At 36.5% G+C, this 25,173-nt stretch overlaps 1 protein-coding gene across 1 annotated transcript in view; it reads left to right on the forward strand.

The window, feature by feature from the left end:
- LOC145675726 (uncharacterized) overlaps positions 1-25,173 on the forward strand; it is a 1,359,799-nt gene that overhangs the window by 528,198 nt on the left and 806,428 nt on the right. Inside the window, exon 3 of the mRNA XM_081746346.1 lies at positions 6,973-7,019. The gene's annotated coding sequence lies outside the window, so the exon portion shown is untranslated. The remainder of the gene's footprint in view (positions 1-6,972; positions 7,020-25,173) is intronic.

The raw sequence follows: 25,173 nt of genomic DNA on the forward strand, positions 1-25,173 counted from the left end.
CCTGTACTCTTGTTTTTTTTTTCTATTTCTTTACGTTTTCGACCAGTTTTCACCGCTTATAGTTTTTTTTTCTTTCGTATGTGATAAATTTTGGATTAGCTTCACAGGACAATATTCTGTGCTACAAACAAAAACTGGAAGACATGAAAGTGTATTCAAATGTCTTTGAAATTTAGAAATAAATTATTCCTAATTTTGCGTAAACAAAGGTATATATATATATATATATATATATATATATATATATATATATATATATATATATATATATATATATATTGTAGACCACATAACACTATTAGTTTTCAAAAGTTATATACACCAAATGAAAACTTGAGTTTTCTTCACTTACACTCAATCACTCCCACGGGTTTATGTGCCCTGGCAATGGCTTTAATCATTTTGCACCCAACTACTCCCTTGGTGGTAATTGGGTGGAAATCAGATCACAAAACTAAAAATGTTGCAGCATGAAAAGTAAAGATGCCAAAAGGTTACCATTACCACAGTAGGTGGAGAAGAACCTGCGACATACAATCAGTTCTTAAAAACTATAAAAACACCTATAACCTGAAAGGAAAAAAAATGTTGACAAAAACCTACCTCCCAATTCCCCCCCTTCTACCCTATATACAATAATCAACTAATAATAAGTAAAATAAGTGCGTTCTTCACTATTTTTGTGCCTTTTCTCATTGCACATAAATGTGGTAGTAGAAAGTAAAAGAAACGCTTGCAGCACGTCCATCTCGGGAAAGAAAGGAAATTCTTTATTGTCGTAGGAGTGATAAAATAGGAGTAGAGCGGAGAGTGAAGCCCTAGAGAGAGAAGAGAGTGTACAAAAAGAAAAAAAAAACAATAAAAGCCCGAGGAAAGAAAACAGAAAAACGCTACTGAAAAGAAATAGGAAAGTATGGTTGAATGAAACAGAGCGGATATCTCCAATTTTAGTCTGCACTCGGCGAACGATTGAAAAGGGAAAAAAAAAAAAAATTCTATAGTCTGTGGATCAGATTCGTATTCTATTCTTTTCTGTCTTCGAGGGAAATTCTTAAAATAGATACATGTAAGATAAGACAAAATTATTAGGAATAAAGCACTGCATCTTTCCTCAAATTTTATTTTTTCGAAAAACAACTGAACATCACATCAAAACTAAATCTAAATGTCCTGTTGTTATAGTAAAAAAGGGCAATAGATGACCACATAGTTATTCTTTGCTTAGCTCGTGAAGTAAGAAGCAGAAGTCATGGCTATGAGATTTGATGCACTAACCGCACATCTTTCCGTTGGAAATATACCATTAATATTCATTAACTAACTCCATGACTTAAGAAACATTAATTAATCCCATGGATTAATAAACATCAATAACTCCATAGCTTAATAAACATTAGGCGTAGTATATAATAAAATAAGTTTATGGCTTAATAAGCATTAATAGACACTAATACACAGTAATTACATCTTTGACTTCGTAAACATTACGACATAGTAAATAACATCATAGACATTAACTAACTGCATGGCTTATTAAACGTTAACTCACTTCATGGCATAGTAAATATTAATAGACAGTAAGTAACATCATGATTTAATAAACGTTAATAAAATATTCATTAACTCCAGAAGTTAATAAAACGTTACTGAACATAAAGTAAAATGAAAAAGAAGTACCATTCATGCTAAGCGGTTAGCGTTCGCGCCTTTGGCGTGGGAGAGCTGGGTTCAATCCCTGTCGAGAGCACGGGAGCTCATGTGGTTCCACGTTAATCAGTAGGTCCACGTCTCATATAGCCTCGCTGCTGAACGGGACGCTAAACTAAAAAATCAATTCAATCAATTCGTATTGGATAACAATAACGTAGTAGCAAACATTGCTTATAAAATATAGGAATAACTGCGCCGATGTATAGCGTTAGAAATCGTCCGACATTGGTAGCATTAAATTCTAAACGTGAAATATTGGCTGTGAACAGTGACAATGTTTTACAACAATTTAAAATAAAAATATGTTAAAAGAAATAACAGAGCAATTCTTAGGGGGAGGGGGAAATCAACTGTTATAACTTTGCGACAAGGAATCTAACTACCAATCTTGAGTTATTTGTTACTATGTATCTTCAGTGTATCTTTACGTTATAATATTTCATTCAAAGAAAAACCTCTTTATGTTGAAATATGACAATAAGTGACCAAGGGAAGCAACTGAATTGCGCACACTGTAGATCCAAAATTGCGCACAAATCTCTGTTCAACTTTTTGAACACAGATTTTTAACCAACGTTGTCACATTGGTAGATTTAAACTCTGTGCTCAAACAAGGTTTTCCTTCAGACTAAGATAGAAACATAAATTAGAAATAAAATATAAGTTATATTGATGATTAACTAAATATTATTAGATCTGTAAATACAAGTCAAGATTCCTCCAAAAATAAGTTTTGTATTTACAATCTACATGTTAAAATTCTCTTGGTTGCAATATTCCAAGCATATTTATACCAAAGTTCATCACCTTTGGTATAAATAAGGAGATTCTTTGATCAATACATCCCAGTCAACGAATCAGATTCATCCTCTAATTAAATTAATTGCTTTAGTTACCTGAATAGTTCATTTTCCATTCTACCAATCAGAGGAGGTCACTGAACCACCATTCATTGTCTAATTAATCACAGTAATAAGTTCTTGTAATTAAGAACTACTGTATACGTGTGTGTTAGGTCGATATTGTAACACACACAGATACAAACATAACAGAAGAGAGAACATTTTCCATCTGGGGTCCGTGCTTGTAAACACCTTTCGCTTGTCAATAGAGTAACACACATCTATGTAAACTTAACAGAAGAAAAAATATCTTCCATTTGACAACATTGCTTAATCATTTTTGGTGCGCAATCCTGTACATCATGACAGCTTGTTAACCACTTATCGGATAAAACTGATAAAACTGGAAAAGTGTGCGCAATTTCATTGCAGCCGTGACCAAGATGTTTTTGCATGCCGGATGTGCAACTTTAAGCAAGGTTGACTCATTCTTTTAAATGGAAGTTGAAGTTGAATGAAACTTCAATTTGCACAGTTATGTTACTGATATATTACGAAATTGATTATTTTTTTTTATTTTAATTTTGTTTTGTAAATCAGTTGGAATTTTATAAACTGAATATATTAATCTTCTGACAAGGGTCTTAACCTGCTCTAATATTCATTCTACTGTACATTATAAATTTTCTGGTCTGATTTAAATTATTATATAATGGTTTTATCATAATGCTGTATTTTTGCCTCTGAGCTCTTGACAGCACTTAAAATAAAGTTATTATTATTATTATTATTATTATTATTATTATTATTATTATTATTATTATTATTATTATTATTATTATTATTATTATTGGACCAAAAGATCCAATATATTTCAGTCAAAAATTTTCTTGTACGCCTTGATCTGGAGCAGGGCTGGATTAAGCCATCTGGATTACTGGACCTAGAAAAAATGTGTGGCCCCTGTTGACTTGAGGGAATATGTTTCGTATTTTTCGTCATATTTTATTTTATGATGATGACTGTATCTTCATGATTCTTTTTAGTATGCCAGTTGAGATTTTAATCATAGTGGAGGCCCTTGTTCACTTGGTGGCCCGGGGTTATTGCCCCCCCTAAGCCCTCCCCTTAATCCGGCCGTGATCTGGAGAACTACATATAGTGTAGCCAAACCCGAACTATCACTTAACTCAGTATGATGTGCTTATTCCGTAGAAAATACGAAAGCTCGATTTAGGGGCCGTTCAAAAATTTTGTAACCCCTGATCCAAAAACTTACGTATAATCAAAGCAATAATTATCGATCTTTCGATTCATGTTTTGGATCATTCCTAAAATGTTTGTTTTCGTATTTTAAATGTGCTTTATTATTAATATTTTGTTACGTATTATATAAGGTTACTTGCTGTATATTGATGTTCTATGAAGTGGAATATTTTTATGTAATAGCTGTTGGCAAACGGAGGAAAAGAAAACAAAGAAAGAATAGATACATGTTTGTAGAAGGCCTTTATTACTATTTTTATTTATAGAGCATTACATAAATACTCGTTTAGGATAAAGATTCTATGAAACCCTTGTTGTGTTAACATATTCCAACCTCATCGTTTTTTTTTTTTTTTTTTTTGTTTGATTCAAAACCTCTTTTAAAAATCAAATAAAAAAGGCATTTTCAATATTACTACATCGGCTTGTTTTCTACTTTGATCAAACATTTTTTTTCGGACATTGGAACTTTTCTGTTCAAACATTTATTCCATCTTGTTCTTTGAAGGTTTTACTTCCACTCTGATTCACAGACCTTTTCTTTTTTCCTTTCTTACCCTTTTCTTTTTCTTTTTCTCTCTTTAGTATCTTGTATTGGTTGATTGATAAAAAGCCTTTGACATTCTACTTCAAATTCATTTTACCAACCCACTTTGGCTATCGTAAGGTCTTTTTTTTTCTGTTAATTTAAATTGTAGATTCAAAATGAGAAATTCTTTCCTTCTATTGGGTACGGGAGAAGAGATGGATACGTACATACGTATTTGATCCTTGTAATATATTGTTCCCTCATTAATTTCACGATTAAATCCCTATTTTAAATCCCTATTGGCAGATGTCTTCTTTCATTTGTCACGAGTAAGATGGCAATCGGAACGATCGAAAAATGTGCCAAGTTTAGTAGTTCAAATAAAATCGAATCTTAAGTTTAATATATCCTTAATTAGACTAATAAATATGAGTAATATACACGTAAACTTCATTTCATAGAGTGTAGAGATCCAATAGTAATTCAATGCAGAAATTGAAGGTAGTAGATCTCTATAATAATTTCCGGTTTAAAATAAAGAGATAAGGTAAGAGATGGATGGATGCTAAATTCTTATCATCTGGACAGCTGCAGCCGGTAATCAAATCTGAGACTTCGTGTATCAAAGACACGAGCAGTCAGGGCCGCAGTAGCTCAGTGGTTGAGCGTTCACCTCTGGTGCATAGGATCCTTGGTTCGATCTCAGCTTGAGCCAAGTGGAATTTGTGTTGTACAAACACCATGTGCTGGGTTTCTCGGGGTTCTCCCGTTTGCTCCCACTTTGTTCATTCCACCTTTTCTTTCATTTCTTATAGGGATGCGCACGGGACAAGATTTGTGGCTGTCTCGTCTCGTAAAAGTGATGTCTCGACTCGAAAAATGTATATTTCTGTATTGGAAGAGCCGTGTCTCGACTCGAATTTTGTCAGGTAAATCCTGTCTCGACTCGTCTCGTGCGCATCCCTAATTTCTTATCATCACCGTCTCGTATAGTCTAGTCGGCATAACTGTAGAACGTAAAACTTAAATGACACGAGCAGTAAACCATTATACTAAGATACGCTGTTTATGGCCTTTGAAGGTGAATCTCCGACTTGTCTCTAAACGTTGTTAAGAAATGACGGAGCTGCGGTGTTGCCATGTCTTTGCATTTGAAAACAAAATACATCTATTGCCAGCTTCTGTTGCGCTATGTCTGGTCAGCCACACCCGTTTACCACAATGCAACATCGCTTTTACAGTCTTGGTTTCATTTGCCTAGCCTACGCGCCATCAATTATGACCCACACTTTATATCTGGAAGAAATTTGAAACGAACTCTCGATCAGGAACATAGTACATGCGACAGCAACTCAACGACGAAGACGCCCTAAATTTAACTTGTCTCAGTGATCCTACATTTAAGAGAATACGGCACGTTTAAAATAAGATGGTTTGGATGGTGTATGATACGTTATCGATATTTTTTAACGCGACTCGCAGTATCAAATTCCATAATCATCCCTTTACTAAGATAAAAATTTTAGAAAGGGACATATCACAGGGAAACGTGGTAGTTTGTGCAGTCAGCAGGGTTGCCAACCGTCTCTATTCCGTCGAGACTGTACTCATTTTTGACTTACTTGTCCTGCGTCCAGATCGAACACTCGTTGGGACGCATATTGTCCCGATTTTTCGATTTTTAAAATTAATTAATATTTTACTGAGATATTTTTACAAAGGAATAACTTATTCTTTTACACACACACAGTTTTATGTATGGAATCAATCCTATATATAATTGCCTCTCTAAACTTTGTTTATTAACCCTTTCCAGCCCGATTTTGTTTTGTGTGTGTGTGTTGGAAAAACATATGTTCACAGCATTTCCTGTTGCAATGATGCCACGTCCTAGATCCTCTGTTTTGCTTCACCGCGAGTAAGTAGAGGTACCAACTTATGAGATTGACCCGAAAGAAGAGTGTAATGATTACATGGGGAAACTACATGAATTAATATTAGATTTATGATTATAAAAGTTAGTGATTCCGAAAATTAAATAATAATAATAATAATAATAATAATAATAATAATAATAATAATAATAATAATAATAATAATAATAATAATAATAATAATAATAATATGCCGCATTCATTCAGGTTTATGTTATTCAGCTGATTATTTACATTACTTTCAAAGACTCGCTGTACGTGTAATCGTCTCCGGAGTGGAGGTGGGGGATCCAACATCGATTGTCCCGTCCCGATTTTTTCTTAACGAACGTTGGCAACCCTGGCAATCAGCGACAAAATTTCTTGCCGGTTGATGACATTAGTTTCGTAAATATCTTCAGAATGGAAGGACAATTTGAGTACAGCTTTCAGTAAATTAAAAACAATGTACGTTCCAGCAGTACCGCTCTCATTCACAAAATAAATTTTACCAAACGGAAATAATTTTTGTCGCTGACTGTACAATGAGTACGATGGAATAATGCTATGATAATGATTTTTTGATTAGTTTAATATAGAAAATATATTGTTTGTTTGTTAAGTCCTATAGACAATAGAAATATATGGATAAAATTATATACAAATCAGATTCGAACTTGCTCTACATTTTTTTGCTATTTCCATTTTACAGGTGACTAAAACTATAACTGAAAGAGCTTGCAGTAGTAACTGAAATCGGTAAGTAACAGTCAAATTACTTATTCATCTGTCTAATTTAAGATACTTATTCTCAACTACAGTAAGAAAGAAGAATATAATAATAAAGTGCTGAAAGAAAGAAAGATTCTTGTTTTCCTAAAATAGTAGGAAACTTACTTATAAATTAAAAAAAAAGAGTTTGTCTGTCTGTGTGCGGCCTGGGGACCAGAAGAGTGGACCGAGAGTTACCAAATTTGGGTCACGGGTACCTTGGTCCAGGCTCCAGACCAAACGAAGCGTTTTATTTTCGAAATTCGAAGCAGGGGGTCTCAGGGGGTTCGTTTGGCCGGGATATGTAAAAATAGTAGAAAATGACCGATACTAGTGTCAAATTCATAGTTTTCGCGGTCGCTGAGATCAATGGTGACACTTCCATTAGCGATGACATTCAAATTCTGCTACAATTGTATACGAGTCGGGGGTCACCTACAGGGGGGAGGCTACCGATACATGTAAAAATAATCAAAAAATTTACGATATTAGTGTCAAATCCATAGTTTTCGCGGTCGCTGAGATCAACGGTGACATTTCCATTACCGATGACTTTCAAATTCAGCTACCATTGTATGTTAGCCAGGAGTCATCTGCGGGGCGATGAGTTACCGAGCATGTAAAAATACTGCAAAATGACCGATATTAGTGTCAAATTCATAGTTTACGCGGTCGCTGAGATCGATGGTGAAACTCCAATCGCATTAACTTCCAAATTCACTCGTTTCGGTTGCGGGCCGGGAGTCACCGAGGGAGGGGGTTACCAAGACATGTAAAAATAATCCAAAATGATCAATATAAGTGTCAAATCGATAGTTTTCACGGTCGCTGAGATGAATATTGATATCCCCACAGGCGTTGATTTCCAAATACAGCCTCCGTGCGAAGAATGTGTATTTCAGCTAGTTATAGAATAAATCAAAGAGTCTTGTTTAATACTGTAAAATCAAAGAAATTTATTAAAGATAATAGGAGAATGAAAAAACTAAATTCACAATAGGTAACGAAGGGCATTTATTTAGTATGAAAACGAGAAATTTTAAATGTTAATACTACGACAGTAAGAAAACTTACTTCGAAAAAAATAATTAAGTAAATGGACAATAGGGTAAGTATCTTAATGGGAAAAACAAGAAGACTAATTAAATAATAGAAATTACTTAATTAATACGAAAACTAATGAAATTTATTAAAATATTTACAAAACAAACAAACGTGCTTAAAGAGAAAATCAAAAGAAATATTAAGTGATATTAAAGCAAGGTATCTTATTTAATGGAAGAAAAGATAATAATGGAAAAATAAAGAAATGTACAATGAAAAAGCTATACATCTTATTAAACAATAGGAAAACAAAATATTTATAAAACGAAAAAAAAAAACAAGGACATTTCTTAAACAATAGGAAAGCGAAGGAAGTTATTAAATAATATGAAAATTAGGGGATCTCTTTCATAAGAAGAAAATCATATACTAAGTAACAAGCTTACATCCATTGGGGTCTAGGGGGCCAAGCCCCCCTAAATTTTCGCTGCCCCCGTAAAATTTTCACGGTAGGTTTGCAAATGAGCTATAATACCCTTGGATCGCCCCCCCCCCCCTACATTTTTGGACTGGCTACCGGGCTGCTAAGTAAGTAATGAAAAATAAGGAAACTTATTAGAGTAATGAGGAAGGAAACGATACTTACTAAATAATAATTAAACGAAGGAAGAATTTGTTTCATAAAAAGAATGCTAAAAATTTGTTTATATATAGTAGACCCCGAGTATCCGGCCAATCGAAATTAAATGAAGAATGCAAGGCGTTCCATTGGTAACATTGCCAAGGTATTGGAAGCGGGCGTCTGCTACAATCCTCCTACGTGTTTTGTGCAAAATACAAGTTGTGACAGGAAAAGAGAATTGTTTTGCTCCTTGTTCATTGTTTCTTCAGTGTGTAACGGACCTCAATACTGTTCCTGATTACAGGGGAGGATCCAGGACAGACTTCTGGGGGGGGGGTCGGTGGGTTGTAATACTGCTAGGGTTGACAACTCTGGAAAATAAAAAAACGGCACCCCCCAAAATTCCCTATGAACAGTGTGAAGTTTCTCTGTTTGTACAAGGGAAGGCAGGAGGGGCAATCCCCCTCCCTCCGAAGAGTTTGAGGAATACGTATACTTTAATTGATTGTTCACTAATTTACTAGTAGAAAACGTGAAAATCTTATGTCGGAAGTGCACTTGCCCCCCTTCAAGCGAAGTCTGAAATGACTCCCGTGGTACGGTACCATCCATGGCAAGGAAATGTACTATTGTGAACAAAAGTATATTAACACCTGTATTCTGCATAATCCTTTGTGGATTCACTAGTAATCTTAATGGATATATCGTGCTATAAATGAGAAACTGAAATCGACAATGATCATTTTATTGTATTTATCAGTAACTGCCACTTCTTTAAAATCCTCTAAAGAGATGAACAAAAGTATTTTAATCTTTACGTGACAATTTTGGACTTGGAAAATGAAATGTATTATTTAAAGTTATACTTCAATAAGAGGAAATTTCTTTAAGAGGTAACTTTTCACTCTTAATAAATATATAAAATTCCTTACAAGTCAATTGCAAATTTTCCCTGATACAGTCCCTATCATCTCTTTAAAATCGTCTAAACAAATGAACAAAATATGTTAATCTTTGACAGATGGTGAAAGGCGAAAATTTTGGATTTACAGAATGAAAGTTACTTTTTAAATCTGTACTTTGAACTAGATACATATTTGAAAAACCGCTCATAAAGGGGTTTGTAAGAAGTTTGACTGGTTACTGGCTTTAATCAAAATAACAGCAATATATCAGGCCAGGCCGGTGAAAAACCGGCCAGTTGGCAACCCTAAATACTGCTACTTAGAGGTACTTTTAAGAGCTCAAAACTGTGGGATAGGTTTTATTTATATATAAAATAAGAAAGTTTTATCCTCTGGGGGAGGGGGAATCACCCCTGCCTGATTATAACTGAACAGTACGTACAGTACTGTATTAGTAAATTGTTCTTTGGGGTATGCTTAATGTTTTTTTTTTTTTTTTTTTAACTGTACTACAGTGAAGATTTGAAAATGAGTCATAAACGAAAAAAACGTTGTAGTGACTATGGAGAAGAAATTACGCAAAGAGATGAGTTCATAGAATTCCGTCCTTTTTGTTATCTGGCCTGCCCTTCCGCAACATTAGGCAGGAAACTTGGGGGTCTACTGTAATAGGGAAAAAAAAGCTTATTTAAGTAGTGGTAAAAACAAGGAATTAATTGAATACTGGATAATCATCCCACTGTTTTAAGCAAGTTTCCTCGTTCTCCTGTTATTTTTATGAAGTTTTCTGCTTTAGCAACACATGTCTTCATTTTTCTGTAGATACGAGATAAGTTTCCTTGTATTAGTCTATTTATTTTATACTCATTTCCTTGTCATTTAAGTAAAGTTTGAAGTTTTGTTGTTTTGTAAATTTCCATGTTTTTCCCCCATTAAGTCGATGTAACAAACAAGAAAACCTACCAAACACTGGAAAACAAGTAAACTTAGTTAATAAATGGTAAAGCAAGGAAAATTTATTTCAATAATTCGAAATGTTTTACCGCAAGTGAAAACCTAAAGCATCCAGTAATATGGTTTATTATAATATATATAATCGAGTTTATTAATAACATTCCAGTAGCAGATTTCAAAGCTATTTTTACAGTGGAAATATGCCAAAATGGAAAAATGAAATGAAATCTTCAAGTTTTACGTCCCACACTTATACTGGCTAGGCTAAGGGGGACGGTGATGATGAAAAATGATTGGAATGGTCACCAAAAAACCCATGCACACGGTGTTTGCCCACCGCAAGGCTCACTTGGCGCAAGCAGGCTTCGAACCAAGAACTCGATCCACCAGAGATGAACGCTCTACTACTGAGCGACCGCGGCTCCTATGCCAAAATGGAGAATGAGGAGGAAGGTTTGGTTTGAAGGAAGCCACCGGCCATGTATATATATATATATATATATATATATATATATATATATATATATATATATATATATATATATATATATATATAAGATACCATCCCAATATTTATCTAGCAAAGGTGAAAAAACACTAAGAAAAACTCTTTAAGATGGCAGAATTTAAACTCTAAATTGTTAAATACTTAATTGAAAAATCACAATTAAACAATTGAATATTGTAATATCCCAGACATGGTTCTGTTTACAAACAACAACCACGTGCGTTCCTACTATGAACTACAACAGAGGCACACGACGGGCACACCAGCGCCACCTTTACAATGAAGTAGCTATAAAACCATGAGCATCACAGCAACTGGTATCAGTCTCTGTCTGGTCATGTCCCCTTCCTTAGCTTGCAGTGGAGTTCTGGAAAAATCTTATCTAACCAAAACCCTTTAGCTTGCAGTGGAGCTCTAGGTCTCCTTTCCTCTCTCTTTCTGCTTGAGTGAAGCTTCGTGCTTATCCCTACCCGCTTAGGTTGTAGTGAAGCTCTGTCGGGTCCTACCTGTCCTCACTTAGTTTAGCTTGCTTTATGAGAAATCCTTACCGAGGCCATCAGGTAGGTCTTTCGGATGCTTATTTAACCTAAACATTTGAGAATTTGTACTTATTTTGTATAATACTATTTGAAACGAAAGTTTGTAATAAAACTGGTAGTGGGAGAAAGCAATTTCCCGAGTTGCTCTACTTTATACCTGAATAAGCACAACTTTACAATATTGTTAAGTACTGTTTATCGTGTCGTAAAGAAAACGTGTCGCTATACTAACATCTGTTACCATTGTTTAAAGTAGGACTACTTCTTCAGCTTAACGGGCCTTCAGAAATGAAATTATATCTTTAAGTTTTACGTCCCACACTATGCCGATTAGGCTAAAGGAGACGGTGATGATGAGAGATGAATGAAATGGTGAAATGAAGAAAGTAGGAGGAAACGGTAGAACCCCGGGAAAACCCACGAGCACGGTGTTTCTCCACCACAAAGTCCACACGGCGCGAGCTGGGATCGAACCAGGCACCCCAAGCATCGGAGGTAAACGCTCTGCCACTGAGCCACCGTGCCCCCCAACGGTGCCAATATATGTACTACATTTACATATAGGGTGATTCATAATTCCCTGCGGGATTTCAGATATCACTATTGAAACAACGATGAGAGACACACCAAATTTTTCATAGAGAAATTTGTAGAACCTCTCCAACATTGGTTACGTACTTTACAAGTGTTTGATATGAGCAACTCAGATAACTCGGCAGACCTGAATCGGGTAATGAAATTCTTGCGACACTCGTTCTAACATCTGATAGATCAATAACAATGAATGCTTCTGTTAATCTATGTCTCAGTTCCAGTAAATCATTTGGCGTACGTGGTACGTATACATGACATATAATGTAACCCCATATTGAAAAAAAAAACATCTAGTGACTTCTAAGACACAGTAGACCTTAGGTAGAGTCGTTTTGACGTATGATTAGAGTCATACTAAAGGTCTGACTACTGCAGGATACATATGTTAGTCGAACTCTTTAGAATGGCACTAAATACGCGTCAGAACGACTGACTCTGCGTAAGCGGAATAAGTGTTGTTTTAATCAATAAATGCCTTGTTGTTGGTTGGTCTTTAGTGGCTAAATCTATAACCACTTATTTTACTCTTCGTTGATGCAAATTGGGAGACAGAAATTTTGCAACTTTCTATGTGAATAAATGTGTATCTGTCATAGTTTTTTCAGTATTATGGTTCGAAATCACGGAGGGAGTTGTAAATCATACTGAACACGTTGACAGCCAGAGCGAAATCGGGTAAGGCACATCCTGGGGCCATTTTTATTGGATGAAAACGTGTATCAAAATTATCAAATGATTTCTGGGTGAAAACTTTCAGAATCCGGAAACCAAGGATGCTGAACACCTTTCTGAGGGCGGAGAATTTATTTCACCATTTAAAACTTATGTGTTCGTGCATCACTGGTGATTCAACTACGCTTCAAAAACAAGGATGCAACACATGTGAATCAGGTATGGCGCACACAGCTCTTCGAAGTACACCCACTGTGAATCATAGGTGTTTCACATGGCGGTCAACGTGATAAGAAGTTCGGTTTCCTATTGTTAAGTTATTTAGAAAATTTTACTGAAAGCAGCCGTCAATGGTTTGAAAATTCCCTACTATGGGAAAGCACAACACTGCAATTGTTTATAACATGAATTATGAGCAATATTGTCTCTTGTGGATAGTTATATCGACTAAAAGCATCTTAACGCTTCAAGCAAAAGGAAAAGAACTCAATTAATGCCCTAATTGTCTTATACAACAGTTTTAACATTAGAGAAGTTTTCTTTAACAATAAAGTTTCAATTTTTGCTAATATGACTACCCTGAAGAGCCGCCACTGAATATGAGGCTAACATAATTGGACTTTACACCCTTGAATTCTCTGTCCTTTTCTGGCGCTCTTAGGTTAGAAGGTAAAAGAAAAAAAAACTGTCAGTGAGTGATCAAGAACTGTCACAAGAAGTTTAGGAATCAAGCGTGTGCGTTGCTGAAAACTCTCGACCTTAAAATTGGACAACTGTCGGAAGTCATCATCATGTAGACCTGTAAGTTGTTAAAAGTGACAAGCGGCCATCCCTCGTTTAGTCGCCATATTATGTTCTCTCTCTCTCTCTCTCCTTATTCCTCCAGACGTCTTCCATTCTAATAAATAGCTGTTTTCATGCTTTACATCCTATGAGATTACTCCCACCTCATCAAAAGCTTTATCTTGTGTCATGTCAGGGACCGATAATTGTTTGTCACAGGGGATCTTGTCGGAGACGCATTCTCCGAGCGGACGTTTTTTATTGACAACTTTGTTTCTTCTGGGCTTCCGGCGACGTTTTCTTTTTTTTTTTCTCTCTCTCTCTTTTTTTGGTGGTCTTTTTTGCTACCCTTCGCGGAGATTTCCCTTCCTCCTCTTCTCATTGCAGATTAAGCACTAGTTTTTACTTGATGCTTTGTTAGTACCATAAAGACAAAGCGTGCATAAAATTGTGAATGATCCTTTTACTTAAACATTATTTGAAGAAATCACGCTAGTAACAACTATCTACTCACTACTTTTTAAAACTCTCCACTTTTTTTTTAAAAAAAAAAGGAAAAGAGAAATGTAATGTAATTAAATGAAATCTCTGAGTTTAACGTCCCACGATTATGCTCTTTAGGCTAAGGGAGACGATGATCAAAGCAAGTTAATGATGTGGTAGAAAAATTAGTGAAATGACAAAGTTGGAGGAAACGGGAATACTCTGATAAAACCCACGGGCATGATGTTGTCCACCACAAACTTACTTGTCCTGAAATCCAACCAGGGACCTCATGCGCGCTACTACTGAGAAGTGTAGATTCAAGTAACTTCAAACAAACAATATTCTCCAATTCTCATTAAAGATATCGTGCACGAAACAGTAGAATTTAAACAAGGGCCTGAAGGACATACAAAGTACACGTTTCAACTAAAGTTGAGCAAAGTAATTGAACAATATTCTTGAATTTGTCTGGAAACAAACTTGCGAGATCTAATAAAACCTAAACAAAAAATTTTGAAGACATACAAAGTGCACGATTCAAATAAAATTGGGCATAAACATTCAACAATATTCTTAGATTGTTTTAAAAAAAATATCGTACACAATCTAATAAAACTCCAATATCTCAAAGACGTGTAGAATTCATGTTTCAGGTAAAATTGAACAAAATCTTTGATTACTCTCTTCGAAATTTCTTGCATAATATGGTCCCGGAAAACTTAAACTTGGGCTTCACAGGCTTTCAAAGTACACAATTCTAGTAAAATTTAACAAAACCATTGAACAGTATCTGAGAATTATCGTGAAACATATCGTACAGGATACAATAAACCTTGAACAACATATCCAATTACATGCAAAGTACACGATCTAAGTAAAATTGGACAAGTTTAATGAACAATATCAATTAATTGTCTTGAATTTTGCACAATTTAATAAAAACGAGGGCTTCAAAGACGAATGAAGTACAAGACCAATAAGTGAACGGAATAAGTGAACAATATTTTTGAATTGTCTTGAGAGATGTCATACACGATCTAGTAAAACTTGAACATGCATTTCAATTGTGTGCGAAGTACAAGATCCAAGTAAAATTAGGCAATATCATTTCATAATATCTTTAAGTTGTCTTGAAAGATACCATACATGATCCAGTGAGACGAGAACTTCAAAAATGTACAAAGTGTACGACTCAAGTGAAGTTCGACAACATCTTTGAAACAATAACTTTGAATGGTTTGAAATATTAATACATGAAACTTGATGACATTTCATGCAATTATTACAAAGTGGCAGCGCTAAGTACGTAATGTAGAGCAATTTGTACATTGTGAGAAACAGGAATAGACTGAATTATTACCAGGGACACATGTTCCTTCAAGATATATGATGAAACCCACTTGAGAGGCCTCATCCCGGCGAAATTAAAATACTGCTAATTTTACAGTAATTATGTGATATCTTCAAATAGATAAAAGATCAGCGAAATGTGGAACAAGAGCGCGCTAGGCAATATCATTTTACATGAGATATCGTTATCACGACTCACTTATCTGCTTTCGATTTCGAGACATTTTCAAAATCGGCATTTATTTTCGCGTTTCTAAACGGCTGAAAACGGAAAACCACTAGATGACTTCTGATAACGGTATATCACGCAAAATAATATTGTCTAGGACGCTCTTGTTCCACATTTCAATTATCTCTTATTTATTAGAAGATATCACATAATTACTGTAAAATTAGCAGTATTTTAATTTCGCCGGGATGAGGCCTCTTAAATTATTCTTACATGCTGCTCGCAAAACCAATATCTGTTTTTAACCTTTTTAAATGGTTCTAACTTTCAATATTTCTTTCCTTTAATATAAATTATACCTCGTTTTAGATGAAAGTTTAGTTGCTAATTGCTTTAAATATAAATTATTTTATCCCTCTAAAATTTCAGTGGCATACTTCGTACCATGAGTCATCTAGTTAAACTGGAATCATGTAATTAACTGCTAATCTTATCTCTTTTTCGATTCTGATAGCTAACTCTTGGTTATGGGTAGCATACGTGCCTTTGGCGCGGGATAACCGGGTTCGATTCCCGGTAAGAGCTCATGTGGTTCGAATCCTTCGTTAAGCTGTTGGTTCACGTCTTATGTAGCTAGGTTGCATAAGGAGACGCTAAGCTTCAAATCAACGAATCTTTTCGTTTCTGGTTTGTCCACTTGTTTAATTGTAATTAATTTACTACTTAATTGTAGAGCATCATGGACAAGTGAAGAAGTCTGGGTCGAATGTTCGAATTCTGCATCATTATAAAAATAGGTTTGAAATTTCGTGCAGAAGTCTAGAGGGGTTTTCAAATTCTGAAGCGTGAAAATATAGAAGTTTCGTTAATAAGTTGGGGAAGGCAGTTCAAATTTTTTCATCATACTGAAAAGTACATAAATTTTGTGAAATAGCAGAGAGTCGGGAAAATTGGTCGAGAAACGATACTTTGAAGAATACAAGAACGATTGGGAAGGTTTTATTTTGACTATTGTTTGCCGGATGTTAAAAAAGGAGAGAAATCGCTGCAAGTGTTTTGGAAATCTATCCAGAAGTACTCCGTTTCTGCAGGATTGCCAGGATCTCGTAACAATTTTTTTCTTAATATCACTATCTCCTTCTATTCTCCCAAGAAATCGAAACCAATGTGTCATCCAGTGGCGTATTTACGATTTTGTTTCGGGGAGGGCTTTGCTAACTTTCGGGGAGGGAGGCTTTGCCTGAAAATATGAAAATTCTGCAAGATATTTCATATACTTTACTAAAGTAAGATTTCTTGGGGGCTTAAGCCCGGAAGCCCCCCTAAATATACCACTGGTGTCATCACATCAGATAGCATCTAGCATCGCAAGTGCCTTTGCTATTGGACACACAATTAAGCTGGACCAGAAGATCAATAAGAAGATAATAAATTACGGCCTGAAACACAAAGAACGTAAGCCACATTGAGAGTAGCGAGCCCGAGTTGAAGCTAGTGAGTTTGAGCTAACGTGAGCCAAATTGAAATTAGAAAATATGAGTTCTATTTGGCATAATGAGTCCGAGTTTGAGTATAGTGAGTGGAGTTCCACTAAAGATTGTAGCCCCGAGTTCGAGTGAGTGAGTCCCAGTTAGCATGAGCCTCACTGAGATTAGCGAATCGAGGTCAAGATGGTGAGTCTCAGCTAGTGTGAGGTTCATTGAGATTAGTGAGTATCAGTTCCATTGAGAAACGTGAGTCCGAGCTCATGCTAGTGAGAGTAATCTAGCCTGAGTCTTCTTGAGATTAGTGAGTGTGGGTTCCACTAAAGATAGTGAGCCCGAGCTCAAGTGAGTGAGCGTAAGTTAGCGTGAGTCTCATGAAGTTAGTGAGTGTGAGGTCCACTAAAGATAGTGAGCCCGAGCTCAAAAGTGAGTGAGCGTAAGTTAGCGTGAGTCTCATTGAGGCTAGTGAATGTGAGGTCCACTAAAGATAGTGAGCCCGAGCTCAGTTAAATAAATCTCAGCTAGCATGAGCCTCACTGAGATTAGGGAACCGAGGTCAAGATGGTGAATCTCAGCTAGCGTGAGCCTCATTGGGATTAGAGAACCGAGGTCAAGATGGTGAGCCTCAGCTAGCGTGAGCCTCGTTGAGATTAGGAAACCAAGGTCAAGATGGTGAGCCTCAGCTAGCGTGAGCCTCATTGAGATTAATGAGTGTCAGTTCTATTGAGGAACGTGAGTCCGAGCTCATGCTAGTGAGTCTAAGCTAGCGTGAGTCTTCTTGCGATTAGTGAGTGTGGGTTCCACTAAAGATAGTGAGCCCGAGCTCAAGTGAGTGAGCGTAAGTTAGCGTGAGTCTCATTGAGGTTAGTGAATGTGAGGTCCACTAAAGATAGTGAGCCAGAGCTCAATTAAATGAGTCTAAGCTAGCATGAGTCTCACTGAGATTAGGGAACCGAAGTCAAGATGATGAGTCTCAGTTAGCGTGAGCCTAATTGAAATTAATGAGTGTCAGTTCCACTGAGAAACGTGAGCCAGAGCTCATGCTAGTGAGTCTAAGCTAGCGTGAGTCTTTTTGACATTAGTGAGTGTGGTTCCACTAAAGATAGTGAGCCCGAGCTTAAGTGAGTGAGTCTCAATTAGCATGAGTCGTCTCATTGAGATTAGTCAGTGTGAGTTCTACTGAAGAGAGTGACCCGGAGCTCAAGTGAGTGAGTCTCAGCTAGAATGAGTCTCACTGAGATTAGTGAACCGAGGTCATGCTAGTGAGTCTGAACTAGCGTGAGCGTAATTGAGCTTAGTGAGTTGGAGTTGCATTTGAGATAGTGAGCCCGAGTTGAAGCTAGTGTAAGTCTGAGTTATTGTAAGCCTCATAGAGATTAGTTAGAGCGAGCCCCTTTGAGAGTAGTGAGCCCGAATTCGTACGAGTTAGAGTAAGACTCTTTCTCTACAAGGTCTCGAGTTTATCTAGTGTTGCCCTCGAGGCGAAACTTGCTTATGTTGTCTCGTCTCGATTATCGAAACGTTTCTTTCTCGTTTCGGCTCGATTCCCGAAAACGTTTTTTCGTCTCGTCTCGGAAATTTCTAGTTTCATTTTGTAAATTTATCTACAAAATTTATGCAAGAAATTGTTAGTTTCATTTGGAAATACTGAATATCCTTCCGCGTCCCGAAAAGTCTACGTAAGGTGTAATATACTATATTTCCCAACGGTACCGGTTACCGGAATGATTGTTAAATTTTCAGAAAGTACGGTCATCGACGAATAGAAAGAGGTATAACACGTTCCCCAACGATAAATAGGGACGTAATTATACGTTCCTGAGTAAAACTTAACAAAATAAATGTGAAAAACGATTTTTTTAAAGGTAAATTCCACATTTACTGGCAACACTTGAATCATATTTATTATTGGAGTATATTGCCTAATGACTCGTGTATTTTTCACTATTGATAAATATTCTTCATTATATTCGATACAATCACCATATGAATTAGTGTTGCCAATGAGACTCGGGAAACTTATTGCCTCGAAAACGAGACAATAATTGTGAATTTTTCTGGTCTCGGGCAACACTAGTTTCATATCATGTGAGTTTCTTTATAGACGTCCAGTGATGTGTCATTGGTACAAATAACAGAATTAAATTTAACAGATTCATTAAGTCAAAGTTTCTAATCACTTCCTCCAACCGTTGAGTCTTAACGTAAGATATCGAACAGATTCATTGAGTCAAAAGTTTCTAATCACTTCCTCCAACCATTGAGTTTTAACGTAAGATATCGAACAGATTCATTGAGTCAAAGTTTCTAATCACTTCCTCCAACCGCTGTGTCTTAACGTAAGGTATCGAACAGATTCATTGAGTCAAAGTTTCTAATCATTTCCTCCAACCGTTGAGTCTTAACGTAAGATATCGAACAGATTCATTGAGTCAAAGTTTCTAATCACTTCCTCCAACCGTTGAGTCCTAATGTAAGATATCGAACAGATTCATTGAGTCAAAAGTTTCTAATCACTTCTTCCAACCGTAGAGTCTTAACGTAAGATATCGAACAGATTCATTGAGTCAAAAGTTTCTAATCACTTCCTCCAACCGTTGAGTCTTAACGTAAGATATCGAACAGATTCATTGAGTCAAAAGTTTCTAATCACTTCTTCCAACCGTAGAGTCTTAACGTAAGATATCGAACAGATTCATTGAGTCAAAAGTTTCTAATCACTTCTTCCAACCGTAGAGTCTTAACGTAAGATATCGAACAGATTCATTGAGTCAAAAGTTTCTAATCACTTCCTCCAACCGTTGAGCCTTTATGTAACAATAATTAGTCAGTCAGTTTTAATAGTATTGTAATACTCCGCACATGGTTCCATTTGTAAAGATTATCATGTGCTCTTATTTACAAAAAATATCACGTGCATTTTGTACAAGCCACTATGAGATGCAGACTACATAACATCAGCGCCACTAATCATCACGGATGAAGGAGGAACACCAGGGCCACCGCGACGCTGGAGCAGCTAAAAAAAACTCAGAGGATTAAACACAACAGGCATCCGTTAGACTTTGGCTGGTCAAGTCCCATCTCCTAGCTTGCCGTAGAGCTTTGAGAGAACCTTAACCTAACCCAAGCCTCCTAACTTGCAGTGGAGTTTTAAAGATTTCTTCCCACGTAGCTTATAGCAGAGCTAAGTTGGGAACTTAACCCCTCTTATAGCTTGCAGTAGAGCTTTGAGAGTTTCGTTACCACAAAACCACTCAGACTGAAGCGGGGCTTTGAGGCTCTCCTTTTCCAACTTACTTTGCTGTGGAACTCTGCAGCACTTGAACCTCTCATTGCTTGCAGCGGACCACTGAGATCCTACTCCACCTCACTTACTTTGTGAAGAATCTTTCCTTGGCCATCTGGTCTTGGGACCCCTACTTATCCTAATTATTAGAAAACTTTTGCATTTATTTTACTGAAATTGTATCATACTGTGTTATACCTGAAAAGTTTGTAATAAAATTGGTAGTGCGAGAAAGCGATTGCTCTACCTACCTTCTACCTACATCAGGATAACTTTACAGTATTCATTTATTATAATATTTTTCTTTCCTTTTCTGGTTTTCTTCTTTCATATCCCTTGGCACGTCGCTCAGGATGCAATTTAATCCTAAATAGCACTCAAAATGGAATCATTAACATCATTGGTATTCTGGCATTGGTATTATCAGGTCACTTGCTGCAACTGAGAAGCTCTACGGTCTTCAGTTACTTCTGTATCGAAGCTGCGGAGTTGCGAAACACATGGCGACTACTTCAGGCACCTGCTGATCTATGAAGAAGAATTTAATCTCAACATATTTTTCCCCTAAGTCATGTTGCCACACAGTACATAGAAAGGAAGCCATAAACTAACAAAAGTGTCATTTACAAGAAGAGAAACTACTGGAACCCAGACAGATGTTTGCAAATTCATTGACAAATAACAACTACAGTCCGCAAACATACGCAATTATCTGAGTAGATAGGGTATCTGCAGACACCAAAGACGGTAATTATCATTGATATCACGTAGAGCTACAAATAATAAATGCAATCTCAGCAAAATAATATAGAATCATGTGAAAATTCTCGTAGTGTGCATTTCCTGAAACAAATTGTCACATGCGACGAAAAATGGGCGTTTTTTTTTCGAAATTCGATTGTACCAAAACAATGGTTAAGCAAGGACCAACGTCCGGAATAGTGCCGTTTCGAGCATAATATCATACTCTCTGCATGGTGTAACTACGATGGAATAATCCACTTCAAGTTTGTTCCTAACGGTTGTACCAATCAATGTCAATCTTTATTCTGAACAGTTGGACCAGATGTATGCTGCACTATGCCAAAATTAACCGGCTTTGGTGAACCGAAAGTGTGCCCTGTTACAAAATAATAATACAAAATTACGACGTGGCTGAGAACTTGGCAAACTCCTTTCGAAGTGATGCTGTATTGGATTTTGTTTTCAGCACTAATATTCCAAATTCCATTTTCGAATTGTCGGATTTTAACAAAACTTGACATTATTTCAGAGTACTTACACAGAAGCATTCAACTCTGAAAATCTGAAATGATGCTAGATTTTTTGAAATCTGAAAAATTTGAAAATGAAATTTGCAAATTCAGTGCTGAAAAGTTCTGTACAGTATCACCTTTATCTGTTCTCAGCACTAAAGTAGCAAATTTCAAAATTCCAATTTTTGAATTTCAATAGAACTCGGCATTGTTTTAGATCTCTGTTGCTTTACTGGCCGATCAACGTGATTAATGAACGAGAACTGAAGTCCATTTTTCACATTTATGCTTTTGCTGAGGCCGAAGTAGGCTAAGCAGAGTGACATAGGAAACCCCAACGCTCCGAAGCAAGCTGTGAGGGGTATAAGTCACAGAGCTCCGAAGCAGTTGAGCAACTGAGGTTGGGATCCCGATAGAGCTCCGAAGCACGCTAAGCCCGGAGGAAAAGAATAGCCAAGAGACCCGACACAGACTAGAGGCTTTGAGGTAGGTTACTCCTAATACTCCAAGGCAAGCAGTAGGAGGGAGACCAGAGAACTGGTACTGGTCCGTTAGTTGCCATCCAATTTATAGGCGTCCAGAGCGGCGGTGGTGCTGATGCTGTCCTGTCGTCATGTGCTTCGTAAGAAGTGTCAGTGGTGGTCCGTCGTTTGCTGCCCGTAGCAATCTCACGTGGTGTGTAGTAAATCCATGCGGGGATGTTTACAAACAAGAGTACATGCCGTTGTTTGTATATAGAAGCACGTGGTATTTTACAATATATATAGGGTGTTTCAGAACAACACCGACAACGTTTGGGAGATGATTCTTGACATCAAAACGTATAGATCAACCTGGGTGCACAAATGCTTCCTTTAGGAGTTATAGGCTGCCGAAAACATGAAAAAAAAATTAAAGGTCCATAGCTCAAAAACTATGGGACCCACCGTAGTCGGTCAAGACTTCACTTAGCAATTTATATGTGCCCTATCCAAAAATGCATGTTTCAGAATCCTGCTGTACTTCCGCAACAACTTTTATAGAGAGAGTTTGTTCACAGGCATATAATTTGAAGTCCTCACGAACTACCACTATAAAAATTGCTGCTTGGTTTCCTTATGGGAAATTAAAAAGTAATATTACTAATTTTGTGCAAATTACACATACGCGCTTTATAAATATTTTATGAATTTGAATAATATGGTTAAATGTATAAACCTACTTTACGATTTTCTCCAAATGAGCAGTGTAGGACGGCATCCTCTTAAAGCTTCAGTCCACTCTTAAGGCATCATGGTTGATTATTGGGGAAAATATTTACTCTAAAAGTAATACATGCAGAAAACTGGATTTTAATATCCCGTTGCTGCTCCAAGGCTATATGAGACAAGTCCTAATGTTTATGATGGCATTCGAATGCGTATTTGCCTGGAGCAAGCACCCCTTCGCCCAGCAAAAATCAAATTTAGTACCTCGTGTGTTAGCTATGTGGATATCAACGAGCACACTGTGCCAAACAAGATGATAGTCGAACATAATCCATAGTTACGTACATCCATACATTACTTAAGCAGTTTTCTCCTTCTCTTCAGTCCTCGAAAACATTTTCCTGACTCATATACAGGGTGATCACAAAGTTCCGTTACCCTCTATCGCGTGTCCACTTATTCATAGATAGTCGCTTTGTGTTAATGTTGGATTATGGCAAAGCACAACTTTGAGATAATGTGAATATTCTGTACAATTTATTCCAGAATTTCTGTGTATACATCATTGTACTTCTTTGGCGAACATTCGACAGACGCTGCAGCCTCCACCCAGTCGTGTAGGTTGTCGTTCTGAACGGGGCTTATCTTTTATGCAACCAGTTACAGGGATTTTTTTCTCACCATAAAATTGTTGGTTTTGGAGGGGAAGGTTTGTGAAATCTTGCATTGAAATCATGCTGAATTTCTTTCATTGGTTTTCCTGTATGGAGTAGTTCGTGAGTCAACGTGCTCATTACGATCTATTCCCCCATGGTGGACTATGTATTTTAACACCTGCAACAGTAAGAAACAACAATTCATTAACATTTATGTAATACATAGGGGTAGTGGGTTTATATCAACATGTGCAACAATAAGAAACAACAATTCATTAATATCTATGTAATACGCAAGGGGTGACTGGACTTTGTGATTACTCTGTATATACAGTAAGATGAGTTGTTATGTAATTACCCATATAAATCTGAATGTCTGGCAACCCTACACTTCCTCTATCTTTTAACGCTTCCTTTATAAGTAAGACAGAAAATCTGAAAAAAAGAAAAAAAAAGAATCATTAGATGGAAATACTGTATTGGAAGGGAAGCACCAAAATCTTCTCTCAATCCAAGCCTTTTCAGTTCAAAATTTCTTTTCTTTTTTTTTCTGCCTTTCTTTCATGGTGTAGTTTCTCCCCCGATGTAAAACCCTCAACCGAACCCATTCCACAGAGATTTATGTCCAATCCTTCTCGATTCGAAATCCACAGAAAAGTCAATCTTCCAAGCTCTCTTCTTTTCTGACTATTTCCGAAAGGAAGGACTTGAAGCGCTTTCTTGTACATTTCAGTCACTCGATTTCTTCTTTCTTTTTTTGAGTTTCTTTTTTCTTCTCATTTTTATTACTATTTCCTTTTTTTTTTTTTTGGCTCCTGTTTCAAGTCTTATAGCTGGAAATTGTTGGCAACGGCAAATGTCAGTCACTCAGGCAGTCTGTCGGAATAACGTACTCGTTTGTATGCTGAGAGAAAAAGGATCCAAAAGGAGCTGTCTATCGCATTGGGACCTTCAAAGCATTTCCTGATCGATTCATGTAATATCCATTAGGATTTCAAGATATAGGTGTACCGCACGGCAGCCTATTTGGTCCTCTTTTATTTTTTCACATACTTTTCACGGAAAATAGAGCTCAAAATGTCTTGGTTAACGATACAAATGATATCAACACGTCTTTTTCAGAAACATTTGCAATTTTTAAAGAAATTGTAACGTTTATGAAATGTGACTGAAACGTTGTGTAAACGTTTCAACATCAGAAAGCAATGTATTTCTCACACAGGCCATACATATTGGATATGTCTTCTGTTTTTAATTTGGTTGGTATTGAGCTTTGCGTCACTTTCAGCACCGAGTCTGTATGAAACGGGATCTTACATCTTAACATGGAATTCTGAAGCACATGATCTCCGTCCTGGTACCGAATCCGTTTTTTTTTTTTTTAATGTTCTTTAGGTTGAACATTAGGTTGAACATGTTATATATTGTTTCTTCACCGCTTACTTTATTATCCTTACTGGTTTCTCACCGTCTCCTTAGCCTAAAGGAAAGAACTAAGGGATGTAACAATCAATAATACTAACACTAATACCAATTTATCACATTTTAGAGAAATATAAGTAATGAGGTTTTCTTTTCAGTAATATCTAATTGAATATCGCAGAATTTCTAGATTTTTAATCTCAATTTACTTTGTGTCCACCC

This window comes from Thermobia domestica, chromosome 18 (genome assembly GCF_964235325.1).
Source record: "Thermobia domestica chromosome 18, izTheDome1.hap1.1, whole genome shotgun sequence".
Classification (NCBI taxonomy): domain Eukaryota; kingdom Metazoa; phylum Arthropoda; class Insecta; order Zygentoma; family Lepismatidae; genus Thermobia; species Thermobia domestica.